Source organism: Henckelia pumila, chromosome 1 (genome assembly GCF_033568475.1).
Source record: "Henckelia pumila isolate YLH828 chromosome 1, ASM3356847v2, whole genome shotgun sequence".
Classification (NCBI taxonomy): Eukaryota; Viridiplantae; Streptophyta; class Magnoliopsida; order Lamiales; family Gesneriaceae; genus Henckelia; species Henckelia pumila.
Window position 1 is genome coordinate 60,504,805 of NC_133120.1, and position 12,198 is coordinate 60,517,002.

General features: G+C 46.2%; 1 non-coding gene across 1 annotated transcript; it reads right to left on the reverse strand.

The window, feature by feature from the left end:
• Positions 1 to 968: 968 nt before the first annotated feature.
• Positions 969 to 1,075, reverse strand: LOC140876519 (small nucleolar RNA R71). Its single transcript, XR_012148826.1, has one exon. It is a non-coding gene; the product is annotated as a small nucleolar RNA R71 (small nucleolar RNA).
• Between the last annotated feature and the right edge of the window lie 11,123 nt (positions 1,076 to 12,198).

Below are 12,198 nucleotides of genomic sequence, written 5' to 3' on the forward strand. Positions count from 1 at the left end.
TTCAAATTCAATTAGGGGAAAGGTGAACCGAGATTCCAACAAAATTTCCTCATATTATATTTTTCTGCGCTTAGAATTGCTGTGGTTTATTTTATTTTCATTCAAGTAATTTTTAAATTAAATTATTTACTTTATAATTTTAGAATAATCAATAATCAAATTTTCGTTACTTTGAGTAGAGAAATTAAATAATTGAATTATTGTGACGTAGTTCCTGAGGACGATACTCGTACTCAGTACACTTTTCTATAACTTGAGTCGTGCACTTGCGATAATTTTGAGTATAAAAGAGAGATAATTATAATGAAATTAAGTGTTAGTATTTGCTCGATCAAGTTTTTGGTGCCGTTGCCAGGGACTATTGATTACTTTGATTTTTCTTATTTCATTTTCTCTACTTCAATTTTAATCACTATTTTCATCTGTGAACTGCAGGATTCTCTTGCAGTGCATGCAACATTCACCTGAAGCAGAACTCTTGCCTTTTGATCCAGAAATTTAAAGAACTTTTCGCAGAAGAAGAAGGCAACAAAAAGAAGCAATGGGAGAACAAGAACGACTACGTAGAGATGGAGAAGCAGAGGATAATGCACCACCTATCTACAGATCCATGATAGATAGCGCTTTGCCATCCATCGAAAATGCCAGACCAAGCATCATCAGGCCAACCATAGCAGCAAATCTGTTTGAAATAAAGCCTGCTATCTTTCAAATGGTGCAAAACATAGTCCAGTTTGGTGGGATGACAATAGATGACCCATATGCGCACCTGAAAAATTTTCTAGAAATCTGTGACACTTTTAAGATGCAGGAAGTTTCTTATGACGCTATTCGTTTCTGTTTATTCCCTTTTTTTAAGAGATAAAGCTAAAGCATGGCTAACAAATCTACCCGCAGGTTCCATCACTACTTGAGATGATCTCGCAAAGGCTTTCCTGACCAAATATTTTCCACCGTCCAAATCAATGAAACTCAGAGCTGACATCACAACATTTGCTCAAGGTGAACAGGAAACACTCTATGAAGCATGGAAGCGTTACAAAGATCTACTGAGGAGATACCCACATCACACTACAAGAAAATCCTCAATCTACAACAGTCAATAGACAACATTTTTAAGGGTAAACTGTTGTCTTCCACCTAACAACAACATTTTTATTAAAAAATGTTGTTGTTGAGCGTTTTTTAGTATCAAAGGCAACAATATTTTAAAAATTGTTGTCATTTACCTATTTTTTTAGCTACGACAACATGTTTTATATAAACTACAACAGTTTTTATATAATGTTGTTAATGAGAGTGTTTTTTGGAATTAAAGACAACATTGTTAAAACAATTGTTGTAAAAAATGATGTCTTTTAATTAAAATAATTTTTTTAATTAAAACAATTTTATATAAATAAATAATAATATTTTATCTCACACAAATTGATAGAAGCTTATAACCAACACAACGGGTCTGCACTAAAAAAAAAGTTTCAAGTACTCAGAGAAAGAAAAAAAACGTATACCTAAGCCCCAAATTTCTCACCACGTTTCTTCCGCCTTTTCTTCGATATTCTGTCCGACAGCTTTGACGGTGGTTGCAGTGACCGTGGCGGCGACCTCCTTTGAGTTCCCCTTCCCTGCTTTTGGTTTCTTCACAACTACACTTACTCCCTTTGCTAGCTCTGCGACTCGAAGGTACAATCTTTACCGATTTATAGTTTAGTTGTTGAAATATTCATGGATTCGGATGTGTTGTGTATAGGAGCAATTTTTTAGGGTTCTTATTTTGGTGTAAACAAATTTATGCGATTAATGTGCTAGGATTAAAGCTTTCGCCCAAATAGGATTTTGTGAAGGTTTGGGTTTTTAATCGAACGAGTATTTCTGTAATTTTTGAGTTTTTAGTTGAATTTATTTATCTATGTTATCTCAGGTTAAAGGTGGTTCGGTGAGAATGCCGATTAATGTTTCTGCTCTCTCGATTTTTGCTCAGCAAAATGTTTCTTCTTTTCCTAGCTATGTTTTGTTTTGAGGATGGTTATTGGCTTAATTCATTTCTGGGTTTCTTCTTTTCTGTCTGAAGGTTGAATTCATGAACTTTATCCTCAATAATATTATACCCTTAAACACGTGACATGAAAAATCTTTGTAGAAATTTGTGTGAAATCACTTCCATCATTTTCGAAGAACAAAAGGGTTAATTCTTGTGTCAGCTTTTACTTTACTTGTATATATGTTTGGTTTATTCTTTGCGCGTACCTTTAATATAAATCTTTGAATATTTCGGAAGATTTTCACCTGCCCATCATTCTTTCACTACTCAAACGAAATTTATATTTAATTTTATCACGTACATTTCTACTAGCCGATCGTGTATCAGATTTGTAATTAGTATTGATGCCCCGGTAAGCCAGGGGGGCAGGGCCGCGAATGCCCCGAAGTGGTAGGGCCGTATTAAGGCAGCCCAGTAGCCTCAGGAGCCCGGGAAACCAGGTCTGCAGGACTTATATATAAAGCCCGTGTTTTAGGGGCATGATCCCCACGATTATCATCAACCCGAGCTTTCCGGGTTCATCGTACGTGACAGGCAAACATGGGCAACTACCACACCCACGATCCAGATCGTGGCCACTACCCTAGAATTGCGGAGTGACACTCTCACTCCAAGGCCTTTAAATACCTGGTCATAGATATTTGTAGAGGTATGTTCACCTAAACTTCCAAAGCACTATACTCATTTCTCTAAAAAGCCCACTCTATTTCTAAGTCTAACTTAAGCATCGGAGTGGCCCCGCCAGAAACTCCTCCGGCGCCCCACTAACGTGCTTTTTATTTCCTTCCTTGGTGTGTAGATCATCTTGATTAAGGAAGGGCAGCTCATATATTACTTCCATTAGCCCGGTCACCACGTCAGGCTCACAACACTACCCTGATAGCCCAGGCCCTGGTTTAACAAACCATCATCATTGGCGCCGTCTATGGGAAAGCTTATTCTATAGACGTAGATATGGCTTCTTATGATCAAACATTACCTGGAGACCATCAGCCAGGACAGAATATTACCATTCCCTTGGAGCAGTTAGAATCATTTGTCCAAGATGTGGTACGGAAGTCATTGATAGCTGCAAAGCAGCCACAATCAAAGGACATAACAGTGGAGGAAGAAGGAAATCAGGGTAATCCAAACCCTACTGCCCAGGTTCAAGAAGGAGAAGAAGAAGAAAGCTCTTGGATGCACTCAATACAGCCGTCCATGGCAGATGAGTTGCATGAGCTCAGGAGGAAGGTACAGAAGTTGGAGGAGGGGGGTTCCCAAATGGCTTGCCCTATCAAAATTTCGGGTTGCCCTTTTTCACAGGAGGTGATAGAGGAACCCTTGCCACTGAATTACAAGTCGGCTTAAATCCGGGAATATGATGGGAGCACAGACCCAGAGGAGCACCTGGCTTGGTTTGAAAATGTAGCCATGTTACATTGCTATGGAGATAAGATCAAATGCAAAGTCTTCCTAACCACTTTGGTGGATTCTGCCCAAAGATGGTTTGAGAAGTTGGATCCCCAGAGTGTTCAATCATTTGCAGAATTCAAGCAAGTGTTTTTGCAGCACTTCGGCAGTAGCAAGAGGTATAGGAAAACTGCCTATAGCCTTTTTGAAGCAAAGCAGTCAGGAGAGGAGTCTTTACGAACCTATATCAAAAGGTTTAACAAAATTTCTTTGGAGGTCCCGACTTGTGCCCAGGAGACCAAGATCACGGATTTTACTCAAGGTCTTCGGGAAGGGGAATTTTTCAAATCACTAGTGAAAAAAGCACCCCGGACCTTCGAAGATTTGCTGGATCGAGCTGAAAAATACATTAACATGGAGGAAGCTCAGAGGCAGAAAAAGGAGGTGGCCCGGCGGGAGGGAGGCCGGGAGCAAGGAAGAAGTAGAGAGAACCATGATCCCATGGGGCGATTGTCCCGGTATGCTCCGTACCGAGGGACCCGAGATAAGGCTGTCCATATGTGTGAAGAAAGGGTGGACATGCAGGCCCCTGTTTCTAAGGAGAAACTCTGGAAGTACTGTGCACTTCATCAAGAGTGCACTCATGACACCATTGAGTGCCGAACTCTGCAGCAAAGACACAACCTGCCTTATGTTAGAGATGGTAGGCCGGTCCCAAAAAAGCCCCGAAGCGTGCCTTGGTTTCGGGGGTCACAGACGTCGATTCCTCCCCGGGATGCCACCAGCTCTCGGGAAAAAGGGAAACAAGAAATGGATCATGCAAAAAAAGACAAAACATCTGGGGACGGGCCAGCCAAAGGTATCATTAACATGATATCGGGAGTATCTACGGATGGAGATTCCAACCGGGCTAGGAAGGCCTGGAGTCGGAGGGAAAGTTTAGGGGTGGAGGAAGGAAGGCAGGGTGCGGGGCCAATCATCACATTTGGACCCCAAGACCTGGAGGGAGTAAACTTACCCCATAATGACGCCTTGCTTATACAAGCTCAGATCGCCAATTATGATGTTCGAAGGGTGTTCGTTGACTCGGGAAGCTCAGTGAATGTCCTTTTTCAAGAAGCATTCGAGCAGATGGATTTGCAGGGGTATGAGTTGAGCCCGGTAAAAACCGCCTTGTATGGTTTTGCCGGGCACACTGTCCAACCCCAAAGGGAAATGTTGCTGCCTATCACCTTGGGATCAGGAGATGAGAAGAGGACGGTCATGAAAAGATTCACATTAGTGGAAGCACCTTCTTCCTATAATGTCATCTTGGGTAGGCCGGCTATGAACTCTTTTAAAGCCGTAGCCTCAGCTTACCATCAAAAGATCAAATTCCCAGTGGGAGATAAGGTCGGAGAAGTTCGAGGAGATCAGCCTTCCTCTCGAAAATGCTATTCCGAGACAGTGAAGATAGACTACAAAAGGGCAAAACAGAATGGAAAGGAAGGAGCCTTGGGGGGAAGAGAAGTCTATTCTGTGGAGGAATCTAAAAGCGAGTATGAAGAGGTAGAGATAGAGCCCGGGCAAACAGGGAAGTCTGTTAAAATAGCTCGGGATTTAGACACGTGGTTTTTGAAGCATTGAGAGGCTGCCTCATTCAGAATAAGGATGTGTTCGCCTGGGCTCAGGGTGATTTGGTGGGAGTTTCATCTCGGGTGGCAGAATACAAACTAAACATCAGCCCGGGTTCCCGACCTGTCTTACAAAAGAAGAGGCATTTTGGGGCCGAGAAGGATAAGGTGATAGCGGAGAAGGTTCAAGAGCTATTGCGGGCCGGACACATCAAGGAAATACAATTTCCTACTTGGTTGTCCAACGTAGTGCTAGTACCAAAGGCTACGGGAAAGTGGAGAATGTGTGTGGATTTCCGGAATTTAAATAAAGCCTGTCCCAAAGATTGCTACCCTTTGCCCCGAATTGACCAGTTGGTGGACTCCACATCCGGGTTTGAGTTGCTGAGCTTCATGGATGCATACCAGGGCTATCATCAAATTCCTTTAGCCCTGGAAGATCAAGACAAAGTCAGCTTTGTCACCTCGGGAGGTACTTTCTGCTACGTAGTGATGCCATTTGGTTTGAAAAATGCAGGAGCTACATATCAGCGGATGATGGACAGAGTGTTCCGGGAACAGGTGGGTCGAAATGTGGAGGTATATGTGGATGATATATTGGTGAAGTCCAGGACCCAGGATAGTTTCTTACCCGACTTAGAGGAAACCTTTGCGATAGTTCGGCGATATGGGACCAAATTGAACCCGACCAAGTATATGTTTGGGGTGAAAAGTGGCAAGTTTCTGGGGTTCATGGTCACTGAACGGGGGATAGAAGTCAACCCTGAAAAAGTGAAGTTGTTGTGGGAAATGCCTTCACCAACATCTATTAAGGAGGTACATCGATTAACCGGCCGGATTACAGCCCTGGCTCGGTTTATAGCTCGATCAGCTCATCGCAGCTATCATTTTTTCCAAGTGTTGCGTAAAGCCCAGAGGTTTGGCTGGACTGAGCAATGCGAGCAGGCCTTTCAGGAGTTGAAGGAGCATCTGGCTAGCTTGCCTATCTTGGTTAAGCCGGAACCAGGGGAACGATTGTGGATATATCTATCCACTACAGAAAAGGCGGTCAGCACTGTCTTGATAAAAGAGGAAAAGGGAGATCAGAGGCCTGTGTACTACGTCAGCCATGCTTTGAAGGGGGCGGAAGTTAGATATACGGAGATTGAGAAGATGGCCTTGGCTCTAGTAATAACGGCCCAGAAATTGAGACCTTATTTCTTGTCTCACCCGGTAACTGTTCTTACTAATAGCCTCCTGGGGCGCATTATGACTCATCCAGATGCCTCGGGGAGACTCGTGAAATGGTCGGTGGAATTAGGAGAATATGATATTGAGTACCAGCCACGTAAGGTCATCAAAGCCCAGGCTTTATCTGATTTTTTGACAGAGGTGACCGTTTTTGGCCAAGAGGAAGTATGGAGGGTTTTTGTAGATGGAGCAAGTGGTGTTGGAGGCAGTGGTGTGGGGATCATCCTGATCTCACCTGCCCAAGAGAAGATTGAGATAGCCGTGAAGCTAGACTTCCAGGCCTCCAACAACGAAGCTGAATACGAGGCTGTGATAGCTGGGATGCAACGAGCCCGGGATGTCGGGGTAAGTCATATCATAATTTATTCTGACTCTCAGTTGGTTGTTCAACAAGTAAACAAAACCTTCTGTACTCGAGAGGAGAAATTGATAAAATATTGTAAGATGATTGAAGAGCTCGGGGCCAGTTTCAACACTTGGAGTATAGAGCAGATACCCCGGGAAGAAAATATGGAAGCAGATGCCTTGGCTAAAAGAGCGGCCGCGGGGGAAGGTGATAGTAGAGAATCCCTTATGCAAAGGGAAATGGTGGCTGCCATAAAAGCCTGGGAGCCGGTCCTCCAAGTAAACACATGGAAGGCCCCGATTGTCAAGTACCTAACTCAGGGGAACCTCCCGGAGGACAAAGGACGAGCCCGGATCATACGAAGACAGGCAGCCAGGTTTGCTATCTTGGGAGGAAGCCTGTATAGGCGTTCCTACCAGGGCCCTTTGCTCAAATGTTTGGGGGAAGGAGAAACCGAATATGTCTTGCGGGAAGTGCACGAGGGATGTTGTGGAAACCATGGAGGGTCTATGAGTCTGGTCCGAAGGGTGTTGCTGTCAGGATACTGGTGGCCCACTATGCAGGCAGACGCATTCAAGATTTCCCGGTCTTGTGAAGGATGTCAGAGGTTCGGAAATATACAGCATAGCCCGGCAAGCAACTTGAATCCGATATGGGCATCCTGCCCCTTTGATCAATGGGGTCTGGACATAGTGGGACCTTTTCCACTATCCCGGGCACAGAAGAAGTTCTTGTTGGTAGCTGTTGATTATTTTTCCAAGTGGGTGGAGGCAGAGCCTTTGGCGAAAATAACAGAGGTCGAGGTGATGAAGTTTTTATGGAAAAGCATAGTATGTCAATTTGGGCTACCGAGAAAGCTGGTCTCGGATAATGGCAGGCAATTTCAGGGCCAAAAATTGGCAGACTGGTGTGCCGAGATGGGCATTAAGCAGGTTTTCACCTCGGTCGCCTATCCTCAAAGTAATGGCCAAACAGAGGTAACCAATCGTACTATTGTTCGATCTTTACAGGCGCGATTGCATGGAATGGGGAAAGATTGGGTTGAAGATATCCCGAGTGTGTTATGGGCCTATCGCACCACCCCACACACTGCAACACAAGAATCACCTTTTAGCCTGGTATATGGGTCGGAGGCTATTTTGCCAGTAGAGATTGGACAACCTTCAGATCGGATTAAAGCATATGAGGACACAGACGAAGGAGCCCGGGCACAAGAATTGGATCTCATTGAAGAATGAAGAGATAAGGCGTCTCGTAGAATGGAGGCCTACGGAGCTCGGGTGATGAGAGCCTATAATCAGAAGGTCAGGCCTCGGGAATTCCAAGAAGGAGAATTTGTGTTGAAAAGAGTTAATCCAGCAGGGGAAGTAGGGAAGCTAGATGCCCGATGGGAGGGACCATATAAGCTTATCAGAAAAGTCGGTGCTAATACTTGGTACCTACAAGATAGCCAGGGACGCCCCCTCAAGCGACCATGGAATGCTTTACATTTGAAGAAGTATTTTGTGTAATGATTTGTATTCAATGTTTTATTAATGAAGGAGTTTTATCATGAAAGAAGGATTTCCATTATATAAGCCCGGGAGGTTCCAGGCCCCGGCACCCATCATAAGCCCAAGGCATATATAAGCCCTTGGCATTATATAAGCCCGGGAGGTTCCAGGCCCCGGCACCCATCATAAGCCCAAGGCATATATAAGCCCTTGGAATTATATAAGCCCGGGAGGTTCCAGGCCCCGGCACCCATCATAAGCCCAAGGCATATATAAGCCCTTGGCATTATATAAGCCCAGGAGGTTCCAGGCCCCGACAACCATCATAAGCCCAAGGCATATATAAGCCCTTGGCATTATATAAGCCCGGGAGGTTCCAGGCCCCGGCACCCATCATAAGCCCAAGGCATATATAAGCCCTTGGCATTATATAAGCCCGGGAGGTTCCAGGCCCCGGCACCCATCATAAGCCCAAGGCATATATAAGCCCTTGGCATTATATAAGCCCGGGAGGTTCCAGGCCCCGGCACCCATCATAAGCCCAAGGCATATATAAGCCCTTGGCATTATATAAGCCCGGGAGGTTTCAGGCCCCGGCAACCATCATAAGCCCAAGGCATATATAAGCCCTTGGCATTATATAAGCCCGGAAGGTTCCAGGCCCCGGCACCCATCATAAGCCCAAGGCATATATAAGCCCTTGGAATTATATAAGCCCGGGAGGTTCCAGGCCCCGGCACCCATCATAAGCCCAAGGCATATATAAGCCCTTGGCATTATATAAGCCCGGGAGGTTCCAGGCCCCGGCACCCATCATAAGCCCAAGGCATATATAAGCCCTTGGCATTATATAAGCCCGGGAGGTTCCAGGCCCCGGCAACCATCATAAGCCCAAGGCATATATAAGCCCGGGAGGTTCCAGGACCCGGCACCCACATAAGCCCAAGGCATATATAAGCCCTTGGCATTATATAAGCCCGGGAGGTTCCAGGCCCCGGCAACCATCATAAGCCCAAGGCATATATAAGCCCTTGGCATTATATATGCCCGGGAGGTTCCAGGCCCCGGCACCCATCATAAGCCCAAGGCATATATAAGCCCTTGGCATTATATAAGCCCGGGAGGTTCCAGGCCCCGGAACCCATCATAAGCCCAAGACATATATAAGCCCTTGGCATTATATAAGCCCGGGAGGTTCCAGGCCCCGACAACCATCATAAGCCCAAGGCATATATAAGCCCTTGACATTATATAAGCCCGGGAGGTTCCAGGCCCTGGCACCCATCATAAGCCCAAGGCATATATAAGCCCTTGGCATTACCTACTCTTTTATTTATATATCTCAGGCATTAAATAATGGATAACAAGAACAGAGGAGTTACATTGACAACATATTATGAGAGGAGGGGCTCCTACGGCCCAATTACAAATAATAATTCAAAGTGCGGGGTTATTAGAGGGACCGGCATCTGCAGTTGTCTGACTCGGGGCAGCCTTCGCATTTTCAGCTCCTTGGGTGGCGGGGAGGGAGTCGATGGCCTTATCCAAGTCGGGAAAATCTCTCTTTTCAGAAGACCATAGGCCAGCTTCCTCAAATTGATCTCGGCATTTGTAAAATCTGACCTGGAAAAAGGTGTATGATCTATCCACCACTGCCTCTTGAAACTCAGCAGAAGATAGGAAAATTGCTTTGAGCTCTTCCTCTGACTTCAGGCGAGTTTCTAGAGCTGACACTGCTTTCTCCGCTTTATCCCTCGCACTGGCCGCTTCAGCTTGAGCCGCTGCAGCTCGGTTTTCAGCCACCCTCAACTCATCCATAATGGTGGCTAGAGCATCTCGAGCCTGCCCTAGATCAGCTTCAGAGCGGGCACGGTCTAGCTGAGCAGCGTGAAGACTTTGCTCGGCCTCCTCCAGGGCTGAACGGAGACTAGACGCCACTTGATCATGACTTTGTTGTGCCATCATCAAGTCTTGTTCCAGTTTTTTGATCAACTCCGTGGCAGCCCGAGACTTCTCAGCCTCTATGTGTGCCCGATCAGTCTCAATCCGACCAAATTTGGTCGCGTCTTCATAGCTGTCCACCAACATATGCAGTCCCTGAAAGCAGAGGTATTAGAAATAGAAAACAAAACACGTTTGAGACTAGGAGCAGTAAACTTACGGATATAACCCGGTTGGTGCCCTCGAAATACTTCACGTTTGGGTTTTGGTTATAGAGGTGGAGCTGCTCCGCAGAAGTCAAGAGGTCCTTCAGCATCCGCACTCCCCGGCCAGAGGCCCCAGCTTGGAATATATTTTCCCTAGCACCGAAGGGACTAGATCCCTGGGAAGCCTGGTAAAAGGGGGCCAACGGGGGGAAAGAGGGAGAGGAAGGAGCCACCTCTTCTGGGTCACTAAGTATGACCATTTCCGGCTCCTCTATGGCTTTCCTCTTCCGCGTCAAAGGAGAGGAGGGACCGGCAGCAGAAGGAGCCTGCTCATTCGTCCACCCTGCCTCCACAGATGGAACTGGCAGGGGTACAGCAGAAGGTGAAGGAGCGGCGACCTCGGGGGTGACAACTGCAGTGGCAGCCTCCTCATCTAGGGCTTGTTGAGCCCTGCGTTCCTCCGCTAGTTGAAGGACTCGGGTCTTTCTAGCTGCCTCTGCAGCCCTAGCTTCTTCCTTTTCCCGGGCAGCTGCCTTCTCGGCTGCCCGTTTCTGAGCAAAGGCCTGCTTCATTAGTCGAGATTTTTTTTTCTTAGGCGGGGCTGGGGATGCTGCACAAAAATGATAAAAATCGGTACATTAGAAACAACATGTAAGAGAAGCAAATACATGGTAACAATAAAGCATAACAGGGACTGGGGCCGACTCATCATATTCATCAATAATCCGGTCAACCGGATCAGTTACCCGAGCACCCAGCCCGTAATCATTCAAACTTTTTTCCTCCAGGAGTGGGGCTGAAGGAAACTTCTGGTTTTCCACTAGCTCTTGGGTTCGGAGGTAGGGTTCCTCCAACTTATAATTTTTAGGGAGCTCGGGTTGAAGAGGAAGGGCCGTCAAGAATTGGGTAGGTCTGGTTCGGGCACCAGGGAGTTGAATATAAAAGAATCTTTCTTTCCATCCCTTCCACGAGGACGGGGTATCATCTAGAAACCGGGCATTCTGCCGGGCATTCAAAGAGAAAGCCATCTCTGTGAAACGACAGGCATAATAGTAGTGAAAGATGAGAGGGGTGATGGCTAAGTTGTTCGCTTTGAAAAGAACGTAAGTGGCAGCCATCATACGGAAGGCATTGGGATGAAATTGGTTCAAGGGAACCTTGTAAAAAGAAGCTATTTTGTAATAAAAGGGATGAATAGGGAAACGAAGCCCATTCCTGAGCTGTTCCCTGAAGAAGGTATAGAACCCCTCGGGCGGCTGGTCAGCCCGGCCTAGGGGCCCCGGAATGAGAATAGAGTACGCAGGAGGAATGTTACTCATAAGCCTAAGTTCCTCTATGGATTCTGGGCGGAGGGTACTGGTAAAGTGGGAGAACCAGGGACCTTCGGGGTTTGGTTTGGGCAAAGGAAGAAGAGGCCCAAATTCGGATATTTTAGCCTTACCCTTGTCCTTAGAAGGCCCGATTTTAGCCTTCTTCGGACGAGATGAGGAGGGAGCTACTGTGGATTGGACATGGGAGGTGATAGGAGGGGGAGAATCGTGGCATAAGGCCTCGGATTCTATATCAGAGGAGCCACGAACGTGGCCACCGGAGGTTGAAGATGTGGAATTTGACATGTTCAACGGACAAGGAAACTTTAAGGTAAGATAGACAGAAAACTTACAGAAGAAAGCAAACTTGCTACGCGGAGTCGCCGGAGCCGGAGAAGCTTAGAAGCAGGGAGGGAATACGTGAATAGGGAAAGTAAAGAAAAAGTGAAGAAAGGGGCCTTGTTTTTATAGGCGAAGAGCTTTAATGCTGGCCGTAGATGAAAAGATGATCGAAGGGTAAGGGTGATCTTGGGAAGTTGAACCGTGCAGCGTAATGATGACGCGGGCAGTCGAAAGGACAGGTAACGTCCTCTGACACCTGCCCGTCTTTTCAAATTCTAGGGTTA